This window comes from Cnephaeus nilssonii, assembly GCF_951640355.1.
Source record: "Cnephaeus nilssonii genome assembly, chromosome: 7".
Lineage (NCBI taxonomy): Eukaryota > Metazoa > Chordata > Mammalia > Chiroptera > Vespertilionidae > Cnephaeus > Cnephaeus nilssonii.
Window position 1 is genome coordinate 102668763 of NC_137078.1, and position 25964 is coordinate 102694726.

General features: G+C 52.1%; 1 protein-coding gene across 2 annotated transcripts in view; it reads left to right on the plus strand.

Annotated features, from left to right (window-relative positions):
• The first annotated feature begins 1026 nt into the window (after positions 1 to 1026).
• The window catches only part of GNB1 (G protein subunit beta 1), a 61538-nt gene continuing 36600 nt past the window's right edge, over positions 1027 to 25964 (plus strand). The window contains exon 1 of one of the 2 annotated variants that reach the window (XM_079776096.1): positions 1027 to 1274. The gene's annotated coding sequence lies outside the window, so the exon portion shown is untranslated. The remainder of the gene's footprint in view (positions 1275 to 25964) is intronic. The other variant, XM_079776095.1, reaches the window with a different exon arrangement.

Genomic DNA, 25964 nt, shown 5'->3' on the forward strand with positions numbered 1-25964 from the left:
ACCACAGCAATGACACCCCGGAGCACCAGGCACTCCCGCAGCCCTGACCCCGGCCCCTAAGCACTAGGAGGAACCAGGATTCCTTGGGAAAATGGCTGAATTTAGGGCTGGAGCAGGGAAGGCCTGGGATGAGCCTGGAGCGTCCTGTGCCAGGAACCGAGGAAGGGCTGCAAGGACGAGGGGGTCGGTTGGCGTGCAGAAGGGAAGGCCCAGTGGGCGCCCGTGACCTGGAGAGCAGCCCCCATTGGGTGGGAAGGTCCGGGCTCCAGGCTGGATTGCAGGGCCGCCCAGACACAGAGACAGGTGGGGAGAGGGGTGACGGGCGCTGAGGTTGTGGCCTGGGTGAGGGCACCGCTGGGCGCTGGTCCGCTCTCAGGGGCCTTAAGCCCAGCAGGGAGGGGTGGCCGGGGCTGAGGCCTAGAGGTGGTGCCCGGGGTCGGGCTGCAGGCCTCGCGGTGCAGGGGCAGGTGGCGGGGCATCGCTGGAACCGGGAGCCAGGAAGCAGCCGGGAGGACGGGAGGTGGCGGGCGGTCGCTCCCGGGACGCGGGACCAGGAAACCACAGGCTGCAGACGCGGACCGGCCCCACGGGTCCATGCCCGCCCTCGGCCGCCCGCTCACTCTCAGCGCAAGTCCAGGCTGACCGCCCCGCCCCGCCCAGGAGGCCGCACGGCCCGCACCGGCCCGGCCCTGTCCCCGCGGGGCCCTGGAGGCCGACCTCGGCCAGCTCCTGGGACCCCTGGGCTGAGGGCGGCCGGGGCTGGGCGCATGCGGGGCAGGGTGCCGCGGGCGCCTGTGCGGGATGGGAGTTCGGGGTGCTGGGGCGGGGCGGGGCGAGGCGGGACCAGGCCCCCGCCCTGCGGCCCCCAACCGCGCCTGCCTGGCTCGCAACCGAGGCGGTCGGGGCGGGCGCGGCCCCTTTAATTGCCCCGCGCGCCGGGCCGGGGCGGGAGGAAGCTCGCGTGCGTGCGCGCGCCAGGGGAGAGGCCGGGCCGTGCGTGCGCGCGGCGTGCGCGGTGACGCGGCCGTGGGGTTTCCCGAGGCTGCGGACAGGGGCCGCCGCGCCCATCGATGGCTGGAGGCGTCTGAGGGCGGACGGAGGCGGCGGCGGCGGCGGGCGCGGGCGCGGAGAGGAGCAGCCGCCGCGGGACCGGACCGAACCTCGCCGCGCACCTGCCGCAGCGCCCGCGGAGCGGCTCGAGCGCGACCCCTCCCGGAGCGGCGGCCGAGGCTGAGGCGCGGGGTGCGGGCGCAGCCGGCGGGACGAGCGCCGAGGTGAGCGCGGCGGCCCCCGCTCGGCCTGGCCCCGCGGCCCCGGCCCTGCTGCCCCTGCCCGGCGGCCGGACCTGGGCCCTCCCGGCGGCCCCCGGCCGCTTCCCGCAGAGCCCCCCGCCCCCACCCGCCGCGGGCCGCGTCTTCCTGCCCCGCCCGGGTGGGGTCTGTGGGGCGGGGGCCCCTGCGGGCGGCGGCCGGGGTCGGGGCGGAGGTCCGGGGTCCGGGGTCCCAGGTCCGAGGTTCGCCTCCGGGGCCGGGGTCTGGGGTCCAGGTCGCGGTTCTGGTCCGGGGAACTGGGTCCAGGCTTGCGGTCCGAGCCCTGGGTTCCGGGGTCCTGGCTTCCAGGCCTGGGCCCGCAGTCAGGGTCCGGGATGGGGTGCGGGGTCCCGCCGGGATTCTGGGCGGGGTCCTGGGTCTGAGCCCTGGGCCGGGCCGGGTCTGCAGCCGGGCCCCTCCCGCGCGGGGCCGGCGGCCGGGCCGCGAGAACAAAGGCGGCGGGTCTGCCGTGGGTGGGGGCGCCCGGCCTCTCGGGGGACGTCGAGCCTTGGACGCCTCTTTCCGGGCGGCTCGGGAGTTGGGGTTCGGTAACGACGCGGTGAAGGGGGACGATGAAATGAGGAAGCGGGGCCGCCGGCCTTGGGGGGTGTGAGGCCGGAGCCCAGAGGGGCTGTGCGGGGAGCGGCCACACCAGCGCGGCTGTCGGGCGGCCCCGTTTTCACCGGAAAGTGGGAGGCAGCCCCGCGGCGAGCCCTTTCTCGCTGTTTTCTGCCTCGCGCGGTGCGGAGCCTGCGTGCGGGGCAGGTGGACGGGGCGGGGGGCGGGAGGTGGACGCGCGGCGGGGCGGGGGGGGGGCCGAGGGCAGGGCTGGGCCGGGGTCCCCGCGGCCCCCGCGCCCTGATGAATGGCCGGGCGTCCAGGCCCCGCGACAAGATGGCGCGGCCGCCGCCGCCGCCTTTGTCAGCGCCGCGCGCTCCCGGACCCTCCGCCCCGACGGTGTGGGGCCCGCCGTGCGGGGTCGGGGGCACCGGGGCGGGGAGCGGGGGAGCCCTCGGGGGCCGGCGCCCTGCTTCGCCCGGGCGGGCGTCTCGGGGGCCGCGGCCGCGGGCGAGGGTGGGGGAGGGGTTTGCTGACCGTCCGTCCCACCCGCGGCGGCCGAGCCCTGGCCCGGGACGCAGCCTCCGGGGCTTTCCTGGCGGAGCGGTGGCTGATTCCACGGGGTGCGCCCCTCGCACGGCGTGGCGAGCGCACGGGAGCGGCGGCTTTGCCCCCAGCTCCTCCCTGGGCAGCGCCGTCGTGAGGATGGGGGTTCGCGCGCCCCAGGAGGACCGCGGTGTGCGGGGCGGGGAGGGCGCGTTTGTAGCTGTGGTTTGGGGAATGTGGTTTGGGGTTTTTTGTATTTTTCATTTTGCTATTTGTCCGGTAGCCTGATCCCAAAGATTTGATCCATCAGAGTCTCTTATGAGATGATTATTAACTAAGAAGATATGTCCGTTATTTTTTAGGATTAATTGCTTTGTGGGAAATTCCAGATCCTGGATAAGGTCTTTAGAGCATTATCCTCGATCCGATTTCTATACGACTTTGTTTTCTAATTTGAAGCTGTCGCCTTTTTTGGGGGTGGAGGTGGGGTGGAGGGTCCTTTATCTGAAAGGAAGGTTTTTGTTTGAGTATCAGTAAGATCGATAGGCTCTATTCCGGGTCCTTCCGGAAGGTACATAATGCCAACGCGGACAGGCAGTTCCTTTTTTGCTTCCTTACTAAGACTGGGCTTGTGGCTGGGGACAGAGCCGGTGCCACCGCCGTGGAGAGAGTGAGACCTCCACCCGGGAACTGGTGGCAGCTTCTGGCTGATTTCACTGGAACAGTCAGGGCTGCCCGAGTGGGTGTCTCTGGGAGGGTGAGGCCGCCCCGCTGGGCAGCCAGGCCCTGTCCTTCCTGAGTCCCGCACCTTTCGTGCTGCTGGTTTCCCGGGCCTTTTGCTGCCACCTTTTTCTTAGAAGGTGAGAGTTTAGGAAAGCAAGGTGGGGCCTGCCCTGGCTCACTCGCAGTCCTCCCTGTGCTCACGCTCCATGTCATCTGCTGGGATGGTTCCCAGAGCCACTGGGCAAAACCATCCCCCTTGAGTGATGCCTGAGTTTACAGCAGACACGGGTGCCTATAGCCCTGGCTTCGGGGCTCAGTGGTTAGAGCATTGGCCCACCCACGGAAGGGTCTCAGGTTCGATTCCTGGTCAGGGGCATGGGCCTGGATTGCAGGTTTGGTCCCTGGCCCTGACGGGCGCCTGTGGGAGGCAACCAATCTATGTACCTCTCACATGTCTCTCTTCCCCTCCTTTCCACTTTCTTTTAAAATCAGTGGAAAAAATATCCTCGGGCTGTGGCTCAGTAGTTGAACGTTGACCTATGAACCAGAAGGTCACGGTTTGGTTCCAGGTCAGGCACATGCCCAGGTTGTGGGCTGGATCCCCAGTAGGGGGGCGTGCAGGAGGCAGCCGATCCATGATTCTCATCAGTGATGTTTCTCTCTCTCCCTTTCCCTTCCTCTTTGAAATCAATAAAAATATATATATAAAAAGGAAACATTAAAAAAAAATAACCTCGGGTGAGGATTAACCAAAAAAAAAAAAAAGTGCGCCTATAGAGGAAATTGTTAAGCCTGCAGTTTTGCCTCAGAATTGACACTTTCTTAAATGAACACAGCCACTAGACCAAATCCATCCCTCCTGTATGATATCTGAATTTACAGCAGACAAGTACTAAATGGAATGAACTTTAACGATTCCTTAATAAAGATTTCTTTTTGTTTTATATCTTGAATTACTTCTGATTTTGAGGGGAGTTGGAAGTAAGTTTCCTCAGATTTAATTAATCTCAGAAGAGATTCAAATGATTGCCAAAGGCTGTAGAATATGGATCGAAATTTAAAAAAAAATAAAACCTCTTCAAGAAAATCTTTTTCATGCCTAGTCACTTTGATTATCTTTTATTCACTGATTTGATTGGAAAAGTTGTATTTCCTCAAATATCTTTGGGAAAGGTCTTCAGAGTATCTGTAGACTTATCCACCATCAGTTGGCTTTGTAGCTAATACTTTAGTGAATAACATTGATTTTATTTTAGTGTGCAGCATCGGCATTTACTATAGTTTCTTCATTGGATTGTTTTTTCTCTGGCCAACAGATTTGGCTCATGTGGGTCCCTGAATTGGATTAAATTCTTACTGTGTACACTCTCTGGCTTTTAGCATTAGTGGATTGGTAATAGATAGTCTCAATTTTATTATCTGGGCTTGCCCATATGGCATGCCCTATTATTCTGAAACCCCTATTTAGTGTAAGTCTGGTAAGGCATTGAGCCCAAGGTTTTAGGATTTTTTAGCCCTGGTGTAAATTCCGAGTTCAGGTTTGCTTTTGTGACCAGAGTGGTTAGCGAAATTAAGAAGTAGATAGTTCAATTAAATTTTTGGTTTTGTGAACATAGAATGAGGGGATAAAAAACTAAAATTCAAACTGAGATCAGATAAGTAATTTACAAAACTGAATGTGTAACAGTATTGAAAGAAAAACTTGTCTAAATATTTGTGGAGAAGGTGTATATATATATATATATATATATATATATATATATTTTAAAAATATATATTTTATTGATTTTTTACAGAGAGGAAGGGAGAGGGATAGAGAGTTAGAAACATTGATGAGAGAGAAACATCGATCAGCTGCCTCCTGCACACTCCCCACTGGGGATGTGCCCGCAACCAAGGTACATGCCTTTGACCGGAATCACACCTGGGACCTTCAGTCCCCAGGCTGACGCTCTATCCACTGAGCCACACCAGTCAGGGCAGAAGGTGTATATATTGAGTACTGGAACATCTTATTGTTCTGCAAAAGGAATGGAGTGCCAGTTTTTTTCTTTTTTATTGGTTTTATTGGGGTGTCATTGGTTACTCATTATATAGGGGTCAGGTGTACAATAAATTCTGTTATACGTCTTCTGTACATTGTACTCTGTGTTCACCATCCCAGAGTACCACTTGTTTTTAAAGCTGTGAGTTTGGTTCCAGAACTCTGATTGAAGAACTCCCGGCAATTGTAGCCGTTGGAGTTGGTCAGTGGGTTAATGGGGTGCTGAGAGCTTTTTACAACTTTCAGCCCTGTTCTCTGGCAGTGCCCGCTGTCAGAATCATGGGACCGATGGGAATTACTGTGCCTTCCGAAGGCTGCCCATCTTACAGAGCAGTGTTCTGTGTTTCTTAAAGGCTTAAGTGAGTATTTCCTTAATTGAGTTCTTAAATTACAGTTCTGGGGAGAAGCCATTTCTAAAAACTTAATGGTTTAAAAGACCAAGTCAAGATTATCTAAAGTAATTCTTATTATTTAATTTAACTTCTTTATTTGAGAGAGAAAGAGAAACCTCGATTTGTTGTTCCACCCATTTATGCATTCATTGGTTGGTTCCTGAATGTGCCCTGACCTGGGGGTTGAAACTGAAAGTTTGGTGTATTGGGGAGATGCTCCAAACAACCGAACTCCCCAGACAGGGCTAAGGTAATTCTCTTTTATTTTTTAGTGGTTTTTGTGTGTTTTTTTAAATTGATTTAAGAGAGGAAAGGAGAGGGAGATAGAAGCATCAATGATGAGAAAGAATTATTGATTGGTTGCCTCCTGTGTGCCCCATACTGGGGATTGAGCCCGCAACCTGGGTATATGCCCTGCCCAGGAATCGAACAGTGACCTCTGGTTCATAGGTTGACACTCAACCACTAAGACACGCCGCCAGGCTAAGGTAATTCTTAAGATATTATCCAGCCCTGGCGGGGTGCTTCAGTTGGTTGGAGCATTGTTCCTGTGCCAGAAAGGTTGCGGGTTCGATTCCTAGTCGGGAGGCAACTGATCTGTGTTTCTCTTACATCGATGTTTCTCTCCCTCGCTCTCTAAAATCAATAAAAAAATAAAGCATATCCTCAGGTGAGGATTAACAAAAAGAGAGATATTATCCAGTTAAACCTATATTGCCTTTGATAAAAGGTTATATGGTTTAATAATTAGCTGCTCCAAGCCAAATGGTGCCTTTTATCAAGGGGGAATATACTATGCATATTTTCTTTAACCTGTCAGGACTGGAATACTAAGAGCATTGGTTGAACATATTCTTGTTTACTTCTGGGTAATTGTTTGTTTATGTGTATCTATGTGTCTCCTGTCTCAGTCCTGTGGCAATTATAAAATGTATTCCCAGTGAGGATTATAGACACTGTAGTTAATAAACTACAGCTTAAAAATTCTGGACACTTTCTAATTAGACAAGAGAGTGTAAAGCCTCTCCATTAGGTTTCTAAAACATTGTTGGAGGAACGTAAAAATAATTTCTGAATTCTAGGGATCAGCTGCCTCCTGCACACCCCCTACTGGGGATGGAGCCCACAACCCAGGCATGTGCCCTGACGGGAACTGAACCTGGGACCCTTAAAGTCCACTGAGCCAAAGCAACTAGGGCTTGAAAGGCTTTCTTTACCTTCTTATGATAATTTTGATCCTCTAATTAATTTTGAAAATTAGTAAAATTATTTATTTTTTAGTGATTTCACCTCCCCCTGTGTGATGCTGAATGTTTTTGATCTCACAAAACTTCTTTATGCGTCTTTCTTTTTGCTGCCCTGAGCCTTCTTCCATCACCACTTATTCCCCCTTACCCTCTTCCTCCACTGCCTCTGTCACCTTGCGGCCAAACCTCCTCTGACAGCGCTCAGTCTGTTCTCTGTCTCTGAGTCTGTTTCATTTTGTTAGTTTATTTTGTTCATTAGATTCCACACATACATGAAATCATATGGTACTTGTCTTTCTCTGACTGGCTTACTTAGCATAATACTCTCCAGGTCCATCCAAGCTGTCGCAATGGGTAAGATTTCCTTCGTTTTTATGACCGAGTAGTAGTCCACTGTGTAAATGTACCACAGCTTTTTAATCCACTCATCTAATGCACTTGGGCTGCTTCCAAATCCTGGCTATCGTAATTTTCTTAGCATTTCTTCATTTGACAACTAGTGACAAGATAACGAAGTATTTTTCATGTATTCTCAATACTGTGACTGAAGTTTGTTTAAGAAATGCTTATTCAGCAGGGTGGGCTGGAAGGGGTAAAGGAGGGGAAAAGGGGGACATATGCAAAACTTCCAACAATGAAGCTTTAAAAATATGCTTACTCAGCACTTTCTCTGCTCGCTGCTGAGGCTATAAACTGTCCTAGAAGGGGCGCCGCCCAGGGCCTTACTGAGTTTGTTTAATGGGGAGCCGGACAAGCAGGCAGGAAGAAGTGAAAGGCCAATGGGTCACAGGGCAGCCAACCTGGCCTAGCTCAGCGCTGACTTAGGAGAAGAGCTGAGGCCTGATGGGTCGCTCAGTTGGAGCCTGTCTGGCAGGCAGGAGTGTTTCAGGCTGAGGAGATGGTCTGAGTGTTTTCACGCAGCAGCCGGTTGGTTCCCTTCCCCCCTTCTCCCTGGCACCCAGAGCAGTGTGTAGTGGGTGATCGGCACTAGCGCAGTTTATCGAGCCGAGGAGAGCTCAGTGGCGAGTCCAGGGCTGGGAGTTCTCAGGGTGGAGAGGGAGTGGCGTTGACAGGTCAGAGCCTTGGTACAGACTTGGCACTTTTTCCTGAGGGCTCGCTCGCTCTGTGAGGCCTGACGAGGGTGTGAAGGAGGAGATTGACCTGATCAGGACCACCGCGTGGACCTGAGCTTGGCCCATGCCCATGCCGGTGTGGAGAGGAAGGGGTCTGGGCAGGGTGGTACAGCTGGTGGCTGAATGGAAGGTGAGGAAGGAGTAATGACCCCAGGGTTCTGTCCTGGGCATCCGGGTGGCTGTTTTGCATTTGGTGGGGAGATGATTGATGCGTATTGAGTTGGAGGATTTGAGGAGGCGGTCCCACCCATGCATCCAGGGTGCATCAGTCCTTACACTTGCTCCTCCTCCCCTGCCGAGTTCTTCAGAGGATCTTGTGGACAGACAGCCCTCCCTAGGGCATCCTCATCTCGTTAATCTCCACCATCTACCTTGCTTCCCAGCCCTTAGCTTGATCTCCCTGCTACTTCTGAGCTCCATGAGGACAGGCACTGCTTCACTGCTGTGGTACCAGCCCCTGAGGCAGGACGCACAGCAGATAGTTGTGGAATCACTGACTGTACGCTGGAGTGTGGTGCTCGGGAGGAGCCATCTGGTGGAGGCGGGCCTTTCAGAGTTGTCCATTCAGGTGGTGATTGACGTCTTGGGAGGAACCACTGCTTAGAGCAAGATGTCTCAAAATGTGATCGGTGCACTCCTGGGGGCCGAGGGGTCCAGTAGGTCCCAGCTCCTTTCAGAGTCACATTAGGATGGTGTTTGCTTCGATGGGAGGAACGCAGCGGTGGGTGAAAGGGCTGTCTTTAGGCGGTGGTCAAACCAGGCACAGCAGTTACCGTAGTCGTGTATTCTTCACCACCAGGAACTCGTGGCAAAAAAAATCCAGTTTAGTTCAAGGTCCTGATGAAGTAATCAGAATTCTTGGAATTAACGGCAGCGAGTCCCGTCCTCCTGCTTGTCTGGGAGATGGAATGGGAAGTGGGCCTGAAGCACTGATGCAACTGAGTCTGGAGCCCCGCATGCCCTGGGGTTCAGAGTTGAGGGGACAGCTGACAAAATGATGGCTGTTTACACAGGGTATTGGCAGGTATTTTCTTGAAAAAGAACAAAGCCCACCAGGTCCTCAAGGAGAATGACACAGGGTTGTCAGCAGTGCTGACATTGAGCTTCCCAGTGGAAAGGAGGATTTGGGAAAGCATTCTGCGGCTGGGAGCCTAAGAGCTTTCCTAGGCGGCCGGCGGGGATGCTAACGAAAGGCTTTTCACGTCACCTAACGAAACGTGTCTGCGTTTGGAAGATCTGCTTAACCAAGTGAACCGATACTTTCCAATTGCCTGTGTGTGATGCCGCTCCCTCACAAACAGGTGGAAGATGGATGAGAGCGCCAGCATGGGGGGAACCTAGCGTGCCATGTAGCCGTACGAAAAAGGGACATAGTTCAGGTTTCAGGGCAGGACTGCCTTCAGGAACGTACCACTGCGGAGTTTTGACGTGGTATCCAGGAAGACTGTCCACCGATAAACTGCGCCTGCCTTTTCCGACGCCCCGTCCGTGAGGCTGCATTTTCCTCGTGTACTTCAACCAAAACATGCGTGACAGGTCACGCGCGAAGCAGAAGTGAGGTTCTGCTCTCTGGAGGCTGGCAGAGCGTGTAACGTAGTATTGCCGCTCTTCTCACCCAGTTCTTTTTCTCGTTATTTTGTGAAAGTGTTCTGTGTGGTAACATGTAACAGGCTTATTAGACAGTTTTAGAATGTCTCTTTCCATTTCTGATGTAGTGGATATCCATAGATTAAAGCCTACAAACAAAAGCCCAGGATCCTCAGTAGTTAAGGTAAAGGCCCGAGACCAAGCCATCTGAGTGGCACTGATTGGAGACCATGTGGTGGTTGACCTGGCCAGGGCACGTCAAGGCCTCGGCCCAGGGTGCCCGCAGGGACCGAGGGGCCCGCAGCTGGAGGCTGCGCCCTGTGCAGTGTGGTTCCCCCTTCCCTCTGTGCAGCCTGGCTCCCCCTCCCCCTGTGCAGCTTTAGAGTTGCAGGACGGTGCCCTTTCCCGGGGAGAGGAACCCGAGAGTCTCTAAAGGTTGGAGACCTATCGGTGTAGCTTGAGAAGAGGCCTTGCCACAGCCCCAGGACGGCAGCAGAGGATGGGCAGAGGAAGAGAAGCTCATGAAGACGGGATCAGAGGTTGGACGGACACCCGAGCTTGGCCAGAGCCTACAGGCAGAGAGGCTTCTGGGGTGTTGGGAGAGAATGGTCAGGGTAGCAAGTGTGGCTGAGAGTCAGAGGTAGACTGAGGAGTGTGGTGGACAAGGTTCCCCAGGGCCGCCGATCCACAGTGGGTGCAGGGAGGCTGGGAAGGAAAGGGGTGCAGGGCAGGGCATGTGCCTTCGAAAGAGGCTCTGTTCTGCCTGCTCTCACGTGGGACAGCTTGAGCTTTGTCAGCTGCTCAGAGAAAGGACCCTATGAAGGGGCAGGGGTACCTTCAATACCACGCTGCTGCCAGGCTCGGCTGTGCCAGGGAGCAGCTGGTGACGGCCACGAGACCCCGCCTGCCTGGTGGGAGGAGTGTCCGCTCTCAGCTGGGGGACAGGCGGAGCTGAAAGGAAGGCCCAGTGGCCATTTAAAAGGTGGTGGAAGCGTTTGCGCAGAGGGCAGGAGGCGGGAAGAGAGTGAGCCAGGGAGTGGTTCTCTGGGCAGAGGCAGAAGGCCCGCAGGCTGTGCTTGGAGTTGATGCTACTCCCCTTGGCGTAGGCTTTATACGTAGAGTTGTTGGGAGAGCACTTCAAGGTTTGCCTGTTGGAGTGAGTTCGTTCAAACTGGGCCCTCTAGCTGGCATTCCCGTGGCATTAGATGAACTTGCACTTCGGCCTGTTGATCCCAGTGCTGTTAGCTCGTGTTTGTGAGGTGCTTGCTGTGCCAGGCACCATGGGGGGATGTTGTGTGATTCCTGTGTGGTCCACACGTCAACTCGGAGGCAGGAACCTTGGCTAGCCCCCTTTCACAGAGGCTAACCTGGCAGGAAGATTAGGTAATTAGCAAGGTCAGTCAGGAGCCCGGAACCTATGTTTGAACGTGAGTTGTTTGCCTCCAGGGCTTGTGCTCTTAATTATCACACAGCGGACCTTCTAGCACCAGCTGGCCTCTCCCTCCCCTTCCATCTCACTTCTGGCTGCACCTGCCTCCTTCCTCTCTTGTTAAAGGAGTCTTCTTCAGCGCGAGAACATACTTACCAACCATTCCACCTGTCCTCCTTCCTCAGGGGCTCCTCTTCCGCCTGCACACAGGCCCCAGGCTTATATAACTTACTCCCCCGCCCCCCAAAATTGAACTCCCTGGACAGGTGATCTGCTGCCACTGCCTCAGTTCCTCCACCTGTCTTGTTCTCATTCCTTGAGGCCCTTGTTCTGTACCTCCTGAGACACCGATGTGGTTCTAGAAAGATGTCCTCTTCAGTAAAACTTATATTGCCTCTGTTTTTATCTTCAGCTTTTGCACTTTAATAATAAAAATGTTTTAGAAAATTAGGAATATAAAAGTAAGGGGAAAATGTATAATTTCCTTTTCAGGAAGTAACCACGCAGTAGGATTCTGTGTTTTCCTTTTGTCTTTTGTATTGTTTGAGTACGTGTGTGCAGAAAATATCCCGCACGTTGGGGAGCACACTGTATTTACAGGGTTCTCAGTTCTAATTTTCCTGCTTTGTTCCGTGTTGTGTCTATTTCTGGATGTCACCCATCATCAGTGACTACTGTGCAAGCGAGTGCTGCCTTTTGCCTGTCGTCGGCCATGCCTACAGGCTGGACTTCCTGTTCTGCCAGCGCTGGCTTTGAGGCCTTGAGCACGGGATTTAATGCCTCTGGCCTGGTTTTCTCATCTCGGTAGTGGTGAGGGTTACGAGAGAGGGTGCCCATAAAATGCTTAACCTCAGGCTAAGCGTGTGCAAGAACTGAGAGGTTAGCTCTGGTGCCACTGTGCGTCCCCTACAGCCTGGCTTCCTCCTCTCCTCGCGCTTCCCAGCCACCCAGCCTGTGGTTCCGGTCTTTGTGGGCCTGTGTTAGGTTCGCAGGGCTGCTTCTGCTTGGCTCTGAAGTGTTACCCTGTTGTTTCCTGTGGGGGCTAGAACACGTGACCAGAAACCGAGTGGCTACAACAGCAGGACCTCTTCTCAGTTCCGGAGGCTGGACCTCGAGGTCGAGATGCTGGCGGGCGCTCCCTCTGATGCCTCTCTGCCTCTCATCACGTGGCCTTCCCCTCTCCATTCTGTAGGGACACCAGTCACTGGATTGGGACCCATCCTAACCCAGCATGACCTCCTTCTAAGTTAACCGATTATACCTGCAAAGACCCTTTTTCCAAAGAAACTCACATTTCCATGTTCAAGGTGGATAAGAATTTTCAGGGGACACTATTCAACCCACTGCAGTGCCCAGAGCTTCATTTATCCTTGGCCCTGTTCTTGTGACCCTAACTGTCTCTCACGTCTGCCCCTCCCCTTCACACCCAAGCTTGTAAAAAGAACGTCTCAGCCGCAGGTTGAAGGAACCACTGAGTAAACGTAGAACAGGGAATTGCCTTGTAAGGGTCCAGTTTCTCAGAACCCAAGTTGAGGAGTCGGGCTGGGCTTTCCAGGTCATTGCGGAGCCGGAAATCCATCTGAGAGTCTCTGTCCATCTCCTTCCTTCTCCTCGGCTGTAGGGCCTCTGCTGCGGATTTCGAGGGAAGAGAGCTCTCGCAGATGTTTTCTTCTTTCTTTTCTTTCTGTTTCAGCACAGCCTGCCTATGGCCTTGGACTCCATGGATGACCACCCCCTCCCGGAAACACTCTTCCCTTAGTTCCTGGTCCTCCCGCTACGCGCTTGTCCTTGGTGTCCCTGCAGGGGTTGTCTCTGCCTCCCTACATCTCTGCCTGGCGATTGGGGCATGGGCCTTGGGCTCTCCTTAGGTGCTCATGTCTGTCACCGTCTGTCCTTGTCTGTGTTAATGCTATTTACAGGTGGTTTTGGTGACTCAAATTTATGTTTCCACCCCAGCCTTTCTGACCTCCGGACTCCTGTCTGTCCATCTGTCCACCTGACATCTCCATTCCTGTTGCTGTTTACACCATTGAGTCCTCAATCCTTTAGGTCTCAGCTTGAATGTCACCTCCTCCAAGAGGCTTTATCTGGTCACCCCCCTGCTTTGACCGAGTTGCTTGGCCACAATTACTGACTTGATGGAATTCACCTCAAGCTGAGACCAGTTGTGAGGCCTCGTTTCTGGCTCTCCCTAACCCAGCCCAGGTTGGAAGCAGAGGGCACACCAGGTGGGCTGTTCATGTGGGCGGGGTTGGTTCTCTGACCTGAGAGTGTCCATCAGGAAGCTCAGGATGGGTGGGGGAGGGGGTTGGAGAAGTGCCACAGGACGAGGAACCGAACGAGCTTCTAGGTAGTCTTCCTGAGAATGGACAGGAGGGTGATTGGTTGAGCTGTTCACTCAACTGATGGCATGTGGGTTTGGGGGTGGCTGCTCTAGACCCAGAGATGAGAAGGGAAAGGGGGAACTTTTTCTGGGAATTGATAGAATCGTGGTGTCTAACACTGAATGGCAGGCATTTAAAATGTGCTTGTGAATCAGTAAGCGCCCATCATGCCTGCTTTACATGTTCTTAAAAGACAGGAAGTGACCACACAGGTCTGCCATCATTACCACCTGACACTCAGGGAGGGCGCTGAGCTGCCCAGTAGCTGTCCTAACCCTTCAGCTCTGAGGGGCTGGACCGCAGCCTCAGTGCCAGCGTTTGTCCATGGCCTCGACAGAGCTGACTCCCAAACAGGACTGCGGCTTGGAGGCTCACGTCCGTGGGTGAACGGTTCTTTTTAACAGCAGAGCAGCCTTTTAAGGACGCATCTTCTGTTGTTCATATAGTGACTAAAAATTTAGCATGTGCAGTTACATAACAAATAGACCTTTTCACTCTATGTTAATTTCTTAAATGATATTGTATGCATTGGAGTGCAGAAGAGCGAAAAACCCACTCTTGGAAATGGCAAATTCTCTTATCCCAATTAAAAAGCTTTTTTCTTTTTATTTTTAAAATTGATTTTAGGGAGGGAGGAAGGAAAGGAGAGAGAGAAACATGGGTGTGAGAGGTACATCCATTGGCTATCTCCCATACACACCCCAGCTGGGGATTGAACACGAAACCTAGGTACATGTTCTGACCAGGAATTGAACCCATGACACCCCCCCCCCCCCTTCCCCAGTGCATGGGACGACGCTTCAACTAACTCCACACCAGCCAGAGCTGTCATTCCTTCGTTTTAGATCAGCCTGTATAGGAGGCTTTTTTAGTGATAGTTTTAGTCACTATACGAACAACAAAAGATGCGTCCTTATGTTTTATAACCTGCATTGTCCAATATGGTGGCCACTAGGCTGCATGTGCTATTGAGCACTTGAAATGGGGCTTGTGTGACTAAGGAACTGACTTTTTAGTTTTATTAAGTTTTAATACAATTAGTTTTTAAGAACACATGCGGCTAATAACTATTATACTGGTAGCACAGTTCTAGCCTGAGTATCTGGGGTGTCATCAGTAGAGACTTGGGGGGTCTGAGGGAAAGTCTCCACACAAGAGGGATGAGACTTTGGGAAATTAACATCTACTCAGAACTCCGGCTTAGCAGCTGCTGCATAACCAAGGCCAGGAGCCTCTATTACATTGTAAATCCTGGGGGTTATCAAACATGATAAATGTATGCTTCAAAAGAAAGGGCACTGGCCAGGTGGCTCAGTTGGTTGGAGTGTCATCCGGTAGGTACACCAAAAGGTTGGGGTTCAATTCCTGGTCAGGGCATAATCCCCAGTCACCCCAGTTGGGTCACATGCAGGAAGTGACTGATCGATGTTTTTCCCCTCTCTCTCTCTTCCCCTTCTCTTTCTGAAAGGAATAAAAACATATCCTCGGATGAAGATTAAAAAAAAAGAAGGGGTCCTGGCCAGTGTGGCTCAGTGATTGAGAGTCGACCCATGAACCAAGAGGTCACTGGTTTGCTTCTGGTCAGGGGCACATGCCCGGGTTGCGGGCTCAGTTCCTAGTAGGGAAAAGCACTATTTTTTTAAAAAATATTTTTATTGATTTTCAGAGAGGAAGGGAGAGGGGGAGAGAGAGAAACATCAATGATGAGAGAGAATCATTGATCGGCTGCCTCCTACATGCCCCCAACTGGGGATCGAGCCCGCAACCCAGGCATGTGCCCTTGACCGGAATTGAACCTGGGACCCTTCAGTCCACAGGCCAACGCTCTATCCACTGAGCCAAACCAGCCATGGCAATACTATATAGTAAAAGCCTAATATGGAAATTGTCCCCTTGGGTGGTGGTTCCACTGCTAGCTATGATGTGCGCTGACCACCAGGAGGCGGTGCAGAACATGGCGGGTGTCAGTGACACGGCACTGTCAGTGGGTGGCAGTGGAGGTGCTGCCGGCCCTGATGGGCCCTGACGAGAGCAGGACCACAGCGGGATGGTGAAGCAGTTGAGCGGGCAGCGCCAGGCCAAGGCGGGGTGCCAGACAGGGCCGCGAGGCTGGGGGCATGAGCTGGGGCCCGATCTCCGGAGGCCACGCTGAGGGACCCCACCCAAGCACAAATTCGTGCACTGGGCCTCTAGTAAAAATATATTTAACCTTTGCACTCGCATGCTTTTTTCTCGATTCCTTTATTCTACTCGGGATTTAATTTTTTAAATACCCCAGATTTTACAAAGCGCGGCAGTAGAATAAAAAACTGGAGTTTCTTTTCATACAAACTTATTTGTTTGGATTTTTTTATATTTCAAATTATTGATACATTCAAAGAGTAATTTTAATCTCGACATCCGAGTGCAAAAGGTTAAAAACTAAAAATAAATAAAAACGTTAAATAAAAGAAGAGAAAACATTTTAAAAGGATGGTTTGTATATAGAATTGGAGTTTTGCTAGTCAAATTTACTTTGAACTATTTTAACTTTTAAAAATATATGTATATTTTTATTGATTTCAGAGAGGAAGGGAGAAGGAGAGAGAGGTAGAAACATCAATGATGAGCGAGAATCATTGACTGGCTGTCTCCTGCATGCCCCTTACTGGGGATCAAGCCCGCGAACTGGGCACATGCCCTTGACCGGAATCAAACCTGGGACCCTTTAATCTGCAGGCTGACGCTCTATCCACTGAGCCAACCGGGCCAGGGCTACACGTTCTTCTTTTTTAACGTGCATGGTGTCTAAGCTTGCTGGACGGAAGCATCTTGGTTTTGGCTAGTTTTGCTCGGTCTTGCTGTTGTCTTTGGAGCCCCTCAGTGGCCAGGGTTAGTGTGTCTGGGAGGCGGGCAGGCACTGTCTGCTCTTGATGTCTGTCTGTTTCATTGTGGGAAAGAAGAGTGCCGTCCTTGTGGGTAGTTTTCGTAGGAACAGGTGCAGGCTGCTGCCAATGCCCACCCCACTGACTGTCCTTTGGGGACCAGTGAGGAGGCAAAGGACATACAGAGCCCCGAGGTCAGAAGTGAATGAGGAGGAGAGGCTCAGCATGCCCCACAGCGGGGCTCCTTCCTGGCCCGGAGGCCACAGCATTCCGCTCTTGCATTTTGTCCCCACGGTTGCTGGTCTGGAGACATTGTAGTTGTCACCACTCGGGGTGTGACCCAGGGATGCGGGCAGATAGCAGCTTAGCCAGCCCCAGGCGTGAGCCTAGCCGTGCCAAGGTGGAGAGCTCGGAAACTCACACATGTTCTGCAGTTTAAAAACTGCCGTCCAGGCCTGTGTCAGCTATCTATTGCTGCGTAACAAACCTCAAACTGAGCGACTGAAAACAGTAACCACGTGTTCACCGTGGTCAGCTGGGCAGGGCTCAGCCCGGAGGGACCTCTCCGGTCTGTGTGGTGTTGGCTGCCCTTCCTGGATGGCCTGCCCTGCATGGCCCTTTATTCAGGGTCCTCTGTTCCCCTCCAGGGAGCCTCCTGCAGGCTTGCCCAGGCTGCTCCTGGGCTGAGTTTCAGAGGGCGGAGCCGAAGTTGCGAGGCTTCCTGAGGCGGAGCTGCGGACTGACACAACTCCCTTGCTGAGTTCTGTTGGTCAAAGCAAGTCACAGGGCCCAGCGGGCTGACGGGCGAGGAAATACAGGCTCTGGCTCTTGATGGAGGAGGACCAGAGCATCAGTACCTTTTCTCTGCCTCGCAGACCTGCCTGTAGCCTGCCATTCACAAGTGTCTGCCTTAGGAGGCCCAGTTCATATCAAGAGGGCTGTGGAGCGGGTTCCAGACACCAGCTCTGCCCTCTGAGCAGGCCCTGTGCTCGATGGAGTGAGTGCTGGGAACTGGCTCCTGATCTCCTGTCCTGGGAGACAGCAACCAAGTGAGGAAGCAGATTCAGACGTACTGAGCGCCGGGATGCTGGTGGGGAGGCCTTGCTCAGCAGATGACACCTGAGGGACGAGAAGGACAAGGTAGGGAGGAGCCTGGCACTTCAGGTGGGTCACAGAGGCCCCGAGCGGGGAGGCGGTGTGGCTGCCCTTAGTGCCGGGGGAAGGCCTTGGTCACCTGCCTGCTTGCCCAGGACAGTGTCGCGCTAGCAGGGTTCTGTCTGGTCAGTGCCTTCTTTGACTTCAGACCTGCCCTGGTGTGGACAGTGCACTTAAAGTTACCGCACTATGCAAAAAACTGGATTTCTTTCTTCTGGAAGCCATTGTGTGATTTTAAGCAGGAAATGACAAGATGTGAATTTTCAAAGATTGTTTAGATTGCCGAATCTAAAGAATGGATTGTTGGGGAGGAAATTGAGACAAGATTATTTAGAGATGACAAGAGAAATGTGTGACCTGGCTAAGGGTGGGGCTGAGGGAATAAACAGAGACAGACACTTCCATCCGGGCTCTGGAGATGGAGGGTCCCCCCTCCTCCCCCCCAGGGCTGACGGACAGGACTTAGGGAGGCCATGTCGGCACTGCAATGAGGTCAGGTGGGTGGGCAGATGTGTGGGCTGTCCAGTGGGAATCGAGAGCTGTGCTTGGAACACTGGAAGGTCAGGACACCAGACAGCCGGGTGCCCAAACGCTGGCTCCTCAGTGTATTGGCCTGGAAGTCACAGGCAGCACGTAAATCCTTGTGGTGGGCGTTGTGAGCTGCGCATGGGTGGGGGCAGTGGGGGCAACACCCGGCCGGTAAAGGTAAGGGGGGGTAGTGTGTCGACTGCCCAGAGTGTCGTGAAGGGCTTAGGTGAAGGGATGGAAGGCTTCTCTCAGAGTGAAGGCTGCAGGTGCCAGCGGCCTGGTGCGGGGGAGGCCAGGTCGGAGCTGAAACCTGGGAGTCGGGGAGAAGGAGGCCAGCTGTGTAGATGTGGCTTCAAGAAGCTTTACTCCGGGGGGGGGCTCGTGAGTTGGAGGGTGGGTGGGAACAGTGCAGTGATTTGGGTGGTCTCAGAACTTGACTGTGTGACTGAACCCCGGGGTCTTGTAGGTGCCATCCTGATTCAGCTTTCCTAAGGAGCCCCAGGTGTCCCTGCAGTTGCTGGTGCCTGGACCACACACTGAGACACGGGGTAATGGAAGGCTGAGCCTTAGAAAGCTGGGCCCTCGTCTGCCGCTTACCCACAGGCCTGCCTCATCACTGTGCCTGCTGTGCAGCCAGGCCTTGCCGTTCCCTGGCCTCGCGGCCTCGACATTGATCCTCTGCAGCATGCTGTGCTGCTCTCTGCGGCTGAGCCAGCGCTGTGACGCGGTCACAGGATAGACCCCTCTTCATGCACTTGTTTGTATCTGAATCTGTTTTGTATCTGGGAAATGGCTGAACCAGTTGACTTCCAGCAAACAGTCCCTTATTGTCATTTCAGCACCTGTCCTGTGCATAACAGGGTCCATAAAGCGCCCACTAAATGCAGACATTTAAGGTTTAAGGTTTGGAAGGTGAGATCAGAAAGAGGCTTTGATTGGGAGGGGCGGGGTTTGATTTCAAACATAAAAGACTCTTTGTTTTTGAATAATCTTAAGACTTACAACAAAGTAACATTATAAGTAGGTGCCAGTTAGCATAGGTAATCCCTGATAAAGTAAACATACGTAACTGAAGTTTTATACATGTTGACCTATTGTAAGGTTGGGGCGTTCTTGGGGAGAGAGTTGGAGGGAAATTGGGTCATCTGTAGGTGAAGGTGGAAAGGAGGAGCTGGCTACATGACGAATCACGGTGCTCAGGCAAACAGGTTCCTCTCGCTGCTTACTCTTCCTGGTGCGGATGGCGGAGGAGGGGGCGCAACAAGAAGGCTCTCGCTGCCCCTGTGCCGCTGCTCCGTCCACAACCCATCCCACCTTAGAGACACCAGGAAGAGAAAGACGCCTGGGGTGGGGGGGCGAGCACTGTCCTGGTCTGTAATGAAGCTCTTGTCCTGAGCACTTGAGGGCTGCTTTATGGTGACAACCTGTTTCATGTCCTTACGTCCTTACGGAGTCACTGATGTGAGTGAGGCATGCGCCTTGGGTGACAAGTGGTCAGAGCAGACAAGGGAGCAGAGGTTCCTGGCGAGAGCCACGATCTTTATAAGTTTGCTTTTTTGTAAATAACTCACTCCTGTATAGCATCGGTTTTCCACCAGTGTGCCATGAGAATTTTTATCTTTTTTTTAAGCTTTTTTTTTTTTTTGAGAGAAGGGAGAGGGGCAGAGAGAGACAGAGAAAAAAACAACATCGATGTGAGAGCAAGACACCAATTATCTACCTACCTCCTGCATGCCCCCTACCGGAGATCAAGACCCAGCCGGCCTTGTACCCTGATGGGAATCCATCGGCAACCTTTCACGGCATGGGATGATGCCCAATCACCTGAACCACATTGGCAGGGCCTGCAAGAATTTTTAAAACATGTAATACCTGGCTATTTATATTCAGTAGAGGGCACTGACACCTTTTCCCTTAGATTGTCAAATAAAAAGGTGACAATAGCCAATACAACAATAGCCATCTGAAATGAATGAATCAAAATTACCTTATTTTGCCTGGCCAGTGTGGCTCAGTGGTTGAGCATCGACCCATGAACCAAGAGGTCACTGGTTCAATTCCTGGTCAGGGCACATGCCTGGGTTTTGGGCTCCATCCTTAGTGGGGGGTGTGCAGGGTGCAGCCGATCTATGATGATTCTCTCTCATCACCGTTTCTATCACTCTATCCCTCTCCTTTCCTCTCTCAAAAAAAATCAATAAAAACATTAAAAAAGATTATACCCATTTTTTGTCATATCAGCAAACATGTATATATTTTTCAGTGTGCTGCAGAATTTTAGTAACTAGTTTATGTGTCATGAGATGAAAAATGTTGAAAATCGCTGCTCTGTAGACATGAACTTTAGAACAGTGGTCACCAAACGGTGGTCTGCAGACCACTGGTGGTCCGTGAGGTCCAAAAGGTTGGCAACCACTGGTTTAAGGAAATCTTTGCAGTAGCAGTCGCCAACCGGTGGTCCGTGAGGTCCGAAAGTTTGGTGACTGCTGCTTTAGAAATACATATATATATATATATATATTTTAGTTCTTAGGCAAATAGACCAATAGCACTTTGCTAGGCCTACAATTTTAATTTTTTCAGTAAAGAGAAGAACATATTTCAGTCGATTGTAAGACCTGTGACAAGACCTTCTTTGGGTATTGAAGAGGGAACGAGAATGTGAGTGGGCCTGAGCACAGAGCTTGAAGGCACTTTTCCTGCTGGCGGATGCTGGGATAGTTTAAAGACTTCGCTGAATTTGAAGGAATTGATAATTAAGAGGAGTCAGTTCTGTACAGGAAAGCTGTGAGGGGAATGTTCTATTGGATGTGAAGAAGGTTGGGGGGGACAAAGTGCTCTAGGTAATGATATGTTTGTGGGGCGTCAGTTCTCGGTTAGCATTTTAGATCAGTTGGGAATGGATGATGTGTAACGGAAAAGATGTCGGATCAACTGGTAGTCTGCTGGGAAAAAATACAGATGAAAACTGAATTCCACAGCACATACAGGCTCTGGGTGGACTAAAGATTTAAATGGAGAAATTAGGACATGGAAATATTAGAAAATTATTGGGGGAAATCCTATAAAATAAAAGCCTAACATGCTAAGTGTCCGGTCGGCCGTTCAACCAATCAAAGCATAATATGCTAATGATATGCTAAGGCTGCTCAATTGCTCACTATGACATGCACTGACCACCAGGGGGCAGACGCTCTGACCCTTGCTGCTAGGGTGTGGCTGATTGGGACTGAGCAAGATGGCTGGACATGCTCTGGGGCCCTCCTGCAGTCCCTCCCTGGCTGGCCAACCTCCCGTGTAATAAAATATATTTAAAAATAAAAATAAAAAATAAAAGGTTGTCAAGGATTTGGAGCAACTAGAATCTTTTAAAAAAAAACCCAAAACAGTGTTCATTAGAAATTTTGTTATGAAAGCAAAAGCTTGTCTGTAGTCACCAGAATTTAAGCTCCATGAGGCACAGACCTTTGCCTTTCTTATTTCCTCTGAACAGTGCCCGGGACATAGTACGTCTCAGTAAATATTTGTGGAATGATTGAGTGACCCATCCAAATACGAGGGAGGAGTCATCAGGAGGGATTGGTTAAAGTAAGGTGCTCACGGAATGCTGTGCAGCTGGTGCCCATTTATAAGGGGCTCTTTGTTGTCTTGAGGGGATGACCACAGTGCAGTAATGCGGGGGGGAGGGGATATGTGTAAGTTTGGGGAAGAAGGTATAATTTAATTTGTAAAAAGATATGCATCTAGGTGTCAAATAAAGTCTATAAGAAATACATACCCCTGCTCACTGTGACACGGATATTCTGGGGATAGGTGGGAGAAGGAACATGTAGTAAGATATAATTTTTCTCTATACTTTTTGGTGGGAAATTGGCCAAGATCATGATAATTAGGAAGAACATTTTCATTTTGTAAGAAATATAAAAGCAAATTATTTATATTTAAAAGTATTAGACGCTCAAAGTTAGCATGACTGAGATGAGCATGTTCTAGAAATTTCATAGTTTTAGTTCATTTGCCTTTATTTTTTTAATTGAGGTATAATTGACTAAATTTGCCTTTGAGGTAAAAAATTTTTATTGATGGTGTTTCATAGCATCTTATATTCATGTTTTTTTCACTTGTGCCATTTCACTAGTTTTTTGTATAAGAAGGGATGCCAAGAAAAAGAGATTTTAAAAGAATGGATGCCACGGATGCTATTATTGTCGACATAACAACTACAACCTGGCTTTTAAAATAACAGTACTTCTCAGAAATGTTAGATAGCAGCACTCTGGACCACCTGGCAGAACCGGTGGCGCCAGTCGTAGCTGGTGAAGACCTAGGGTCCCGCGCAGGAGACGCTCCAGCCCCACATGCGGGCCCGTGGATGCAGAGTGCAGAAGGGAAACTTGTGCTGAAATGTGTCCTCTTGGTGAACACACGTCGTAAGGGGTAGAATTGTACCTAAAATGTAAATGGATGGGGAACCTTGTATAATGGAGTCTTCAGAATTGATTGCCAAGATTACATCGTCGGATTTAAAGCACAAAGACTTCGTTTCCTGCAGTTAGGTGTGCTGAGGGTCTGGTGAAGTATACTGGTCATGCCCACAGAAGCCACTGCAAACCGAGTGGTTAGGGGCAGAATTGGCGGCAGGAGGAGACAGCTGGTGACAGTGTTGGGGAGGTCACTGCTGGCCCCGTAGCAGCTGCCCAGGTATACAGGACGGGGTTGCTATAGTCCTGTGGCTTTTGAGATGGTGACCGGCTGTGGATCACCCACCTGCTACGTGCCAGGCCCTGCACTGATGCCAGGGTTGGCAGACTACAGCGAAGAGGAGTAGTTTTTACGTTTAAAAATTATTGAAAAACAAACCAAAAGAAGAATCCCTTTTTGTGACATGGGAAAGTTATGTGGTTTTGAGTTTTTTGTCCACAGATGTTTTGTCAGAGCACAGCCTCTCATTCCTTCATGGCTCATCTGTGGCTGCTGGGGTCAGCAGAGTCAGCAGTAGAATCTGTAGTTGCCTGCAACCCTGAAACCTTTGCTGTCTGGGCCTCTAGGAAAAAGTGCTCCCCCCCCCATGCTGTGAGCTCTGACCCCTCCCCAGCAGACAGGCAGGCCCGAGGTCACGGGCTGGGACCCACACCCTGCCGTTTTCATCGCTGTGCAACACGGCTTCGCAGAAAACATGCTCTGTGTCTTGTTTTCCTAGAAAGTGTTTGTGTCCTCAATTCTGTGCTCACATATACCAAGCTAAATGAGCTGCTTGAGGACAAGGAGGACAAACTTCGGGTTCATTTTTAAATTCTCTTTTGTTAACAGGGAAGTGATGCGTGAAAGGTGTCGGGACTTAATCACTAGGGGTTTAGCCATAAGAAAGGCATTTAGGGCTCTTTCGAGGCACTTCGTACAGATTCGGTGCATCTCGGCAGTGTCTGGGGTGTTTGCTCCCGGTGGCCAGTGTCCCCGGCGCTAGTGCAGCAGCTGCTGGGTGGCACCGCTCCCATGCACTCGCCAGGGTGCTTCCGCGGGGGGTAAGGCTCTAACATCAGCGAAATTACCTGGAATATTACTTAAGTTGCCCGTAAGTTGTTGCACAATATACATGGCTGGGCATTTGTCACTCTTTGTCTTTGTGTCCCTGGCGCTACTTCCTCCCTGTCCAAGGCACCGCTCCTCGCCTGCCTGTGTGAACAGCGCGCTCTTTGGATTGGTGGAAAACACCCACAGCCCATTCCTGACTCTGCTGATGGGCTGCAGGGACAGTGACTGCGTTCTCAGAGGGACATTGGGCAGTGTCTGAAGACATTTGGGGTTGTCACAACTTGGGGTGCTACTGGCATCTTGTGGGTAGAGGCCAGGGGTGCTGCCCAGCACCTGCGATGCACAGGACCGCGCCAGTGAGCAGTGCCTCAGGGAGACCCATGCTGTGTGGGCCTGGCCCCGCTCCTGGGGTCTGGGGTCTGGGGTCGAGGCTCCTGGGGTCGAGGGCCGTGTTCGGGCAGGCTCCCCCTTGGTGCTGAGGAGGTCTGTATGGACTTGGTCCCTGGCAGCAGGATTTCTCCTCCCCCTCCCTCCCACCGTGGTATTTCCACGCTCTCCGTGGGGTGATTCCCGCACACTCTGCTGAGCTCTCCTCATTGTCTTTAGCTTTCTGCTGGCCGATTAGTTCAACTTCCATAAAAACGAAGTGCTTGACCCCAGAGAGGAGGAGCTCAGGAGACTGGGCATGTGGCTCACATAGTGAGAAGCTAGTGGGTGGCACTGCCCATGGGCCACCTCAACTCAGACTGTTGTCATAGCCTAATGCCCCCGTCCCCCTAGACCTGTGGAGGCTCACGCAGGGGACAGGCCACTCCTCACCAAAGAGCCAGCCCCGCTCGCTGAGGTCATGCTCCTGCCTGAAGGGGCAGCTCCAGAGGTGCGTCCAGGAACGAGGGCATGGGGGGCCCAGCATCACTGAGGCAAGAAGGTGCTCCTCGTTCCCCGGTCACCTTCATTATTGCCAGCTGCCATGATGATGCAAGGCCACCTTTGTTTTAAAACAAGCGTGAATGTCTTAGGAGGTAGATGGCAAAATTCACATGGGTTTCCCCTTTACCTCTGGACACCTCGGTTTGTACTTTCTGAGAGCTCAGGCATGTTTCATGTAACCGCAGTGCAGTTATCAAATCTGTACATTTAACACGGATGCCGGGCTGTTTTCTATTCCACATGCTCTTGCTGTCCCCACAGTGTCCTTTGCAGTGGTTCCTTCTGGCCAGACCCACGTGTTCCACTTAGAGGTCATGTTGGTTCTTTAATCGGATCGGCCGCTCTTGAGCTGCACAGTGTGCAGGTGCAGGCCCTGATCGCGGAGACCACCCTCACGTGGGCCTGTGCGCTTCCTCAGGTTAGAGTCGGCTTTGCATTTGGGCGGAACACCACAGAAGTGTGTCCTCGGCACTCCTTCGAGGGTCCAGTCCAAATCCCTCAGGCTCTGCACCTTTTTCCTGTGCGCTTCAGCCTCGCTGCACGGAGAGCCTGTCCTTGCTGCCTTCCCCACGGCCCCAAGGACCTCAGGTCTTGTCCTCCAGGCTGCATGCAGAGCTGCCTTTCCTGGGAAAGCGCCTGAGTTCCTCTTGGGTTTGGTTTTGTTCCAAGAACATGAAGGTGAGGAAGTCAGTTCCTGTTCTTGGAGAATTTGTAGTTTCTTGTCCAAATTTCTACCCCACACCTAAAGCAGGGGGCAAGGAGAGGTGCAGCTCTGTGGGTGCAGTAGGGTGGCGAGGTGTTGCCTCCCTACTCCTCTGTGCTTGGGCTCCCTCTGTCCCCTTCCAGAGTTCAGGCTCAATGCTACGATTCTCAGTTCTGGCCTCTCTGGTGTCCCTAGCATTTTCATGATGCTCCAGGCCAAAATAAATACCTAGAGTTTCTTTCCTCGGTCGTGAAGTCCAAACAACTTGAGTATTTATTTCCTAAGAGCTTAGTAGCCATTTGAAAAAGTAATACCCATAAATTGAAGGACACTTTTAATTTTATTCTTAAGTAAGCCACTGTTGTTAACTAATGGGCTGTACAGCTTCTCAGACTACAGAATCAGACTGTCCCCCAGAAAAAAAAGACCTTCATTTTCTGTCCCTGTAGATTTTCATCATGAAAGCAACCACTGAAAACCCAGCTTTGTAAGGATGTGATGTCATGGGAAAGGGCGTAGCGCCATCTGCTGTTAGAACTGAGATCCACCTAGAGCTAGTTGCTCCCTTGGAGTCTGTCGTTTGTCGAGCTTTGCTGTGCTTGTGTCAATTTTAAAACATCTTGTGTCTTGTGAGTTGCTGCAGTGTCGCTGTGCAGTGTGGGAGCTGGGGTTTTAGTTGCTCACAGTCCTGAACTAGTCACTGCAGCCTGGTGGCTGCGTGCTCCCACGAGAAGGGGCTCACCCCTTGGAAGCATCTGGGCGAGGGCGGAAGGAGGGATCGATCCCTTTCCAGGAATGGAAGTAAGTCATTTCGGTGCTGTCTGCCATTAGAGGGCAAATTGGAGGCTGTGCAGGAAAAACCAGTGGACGTAGACTACAGGGGCTCCCCAGCATTTATA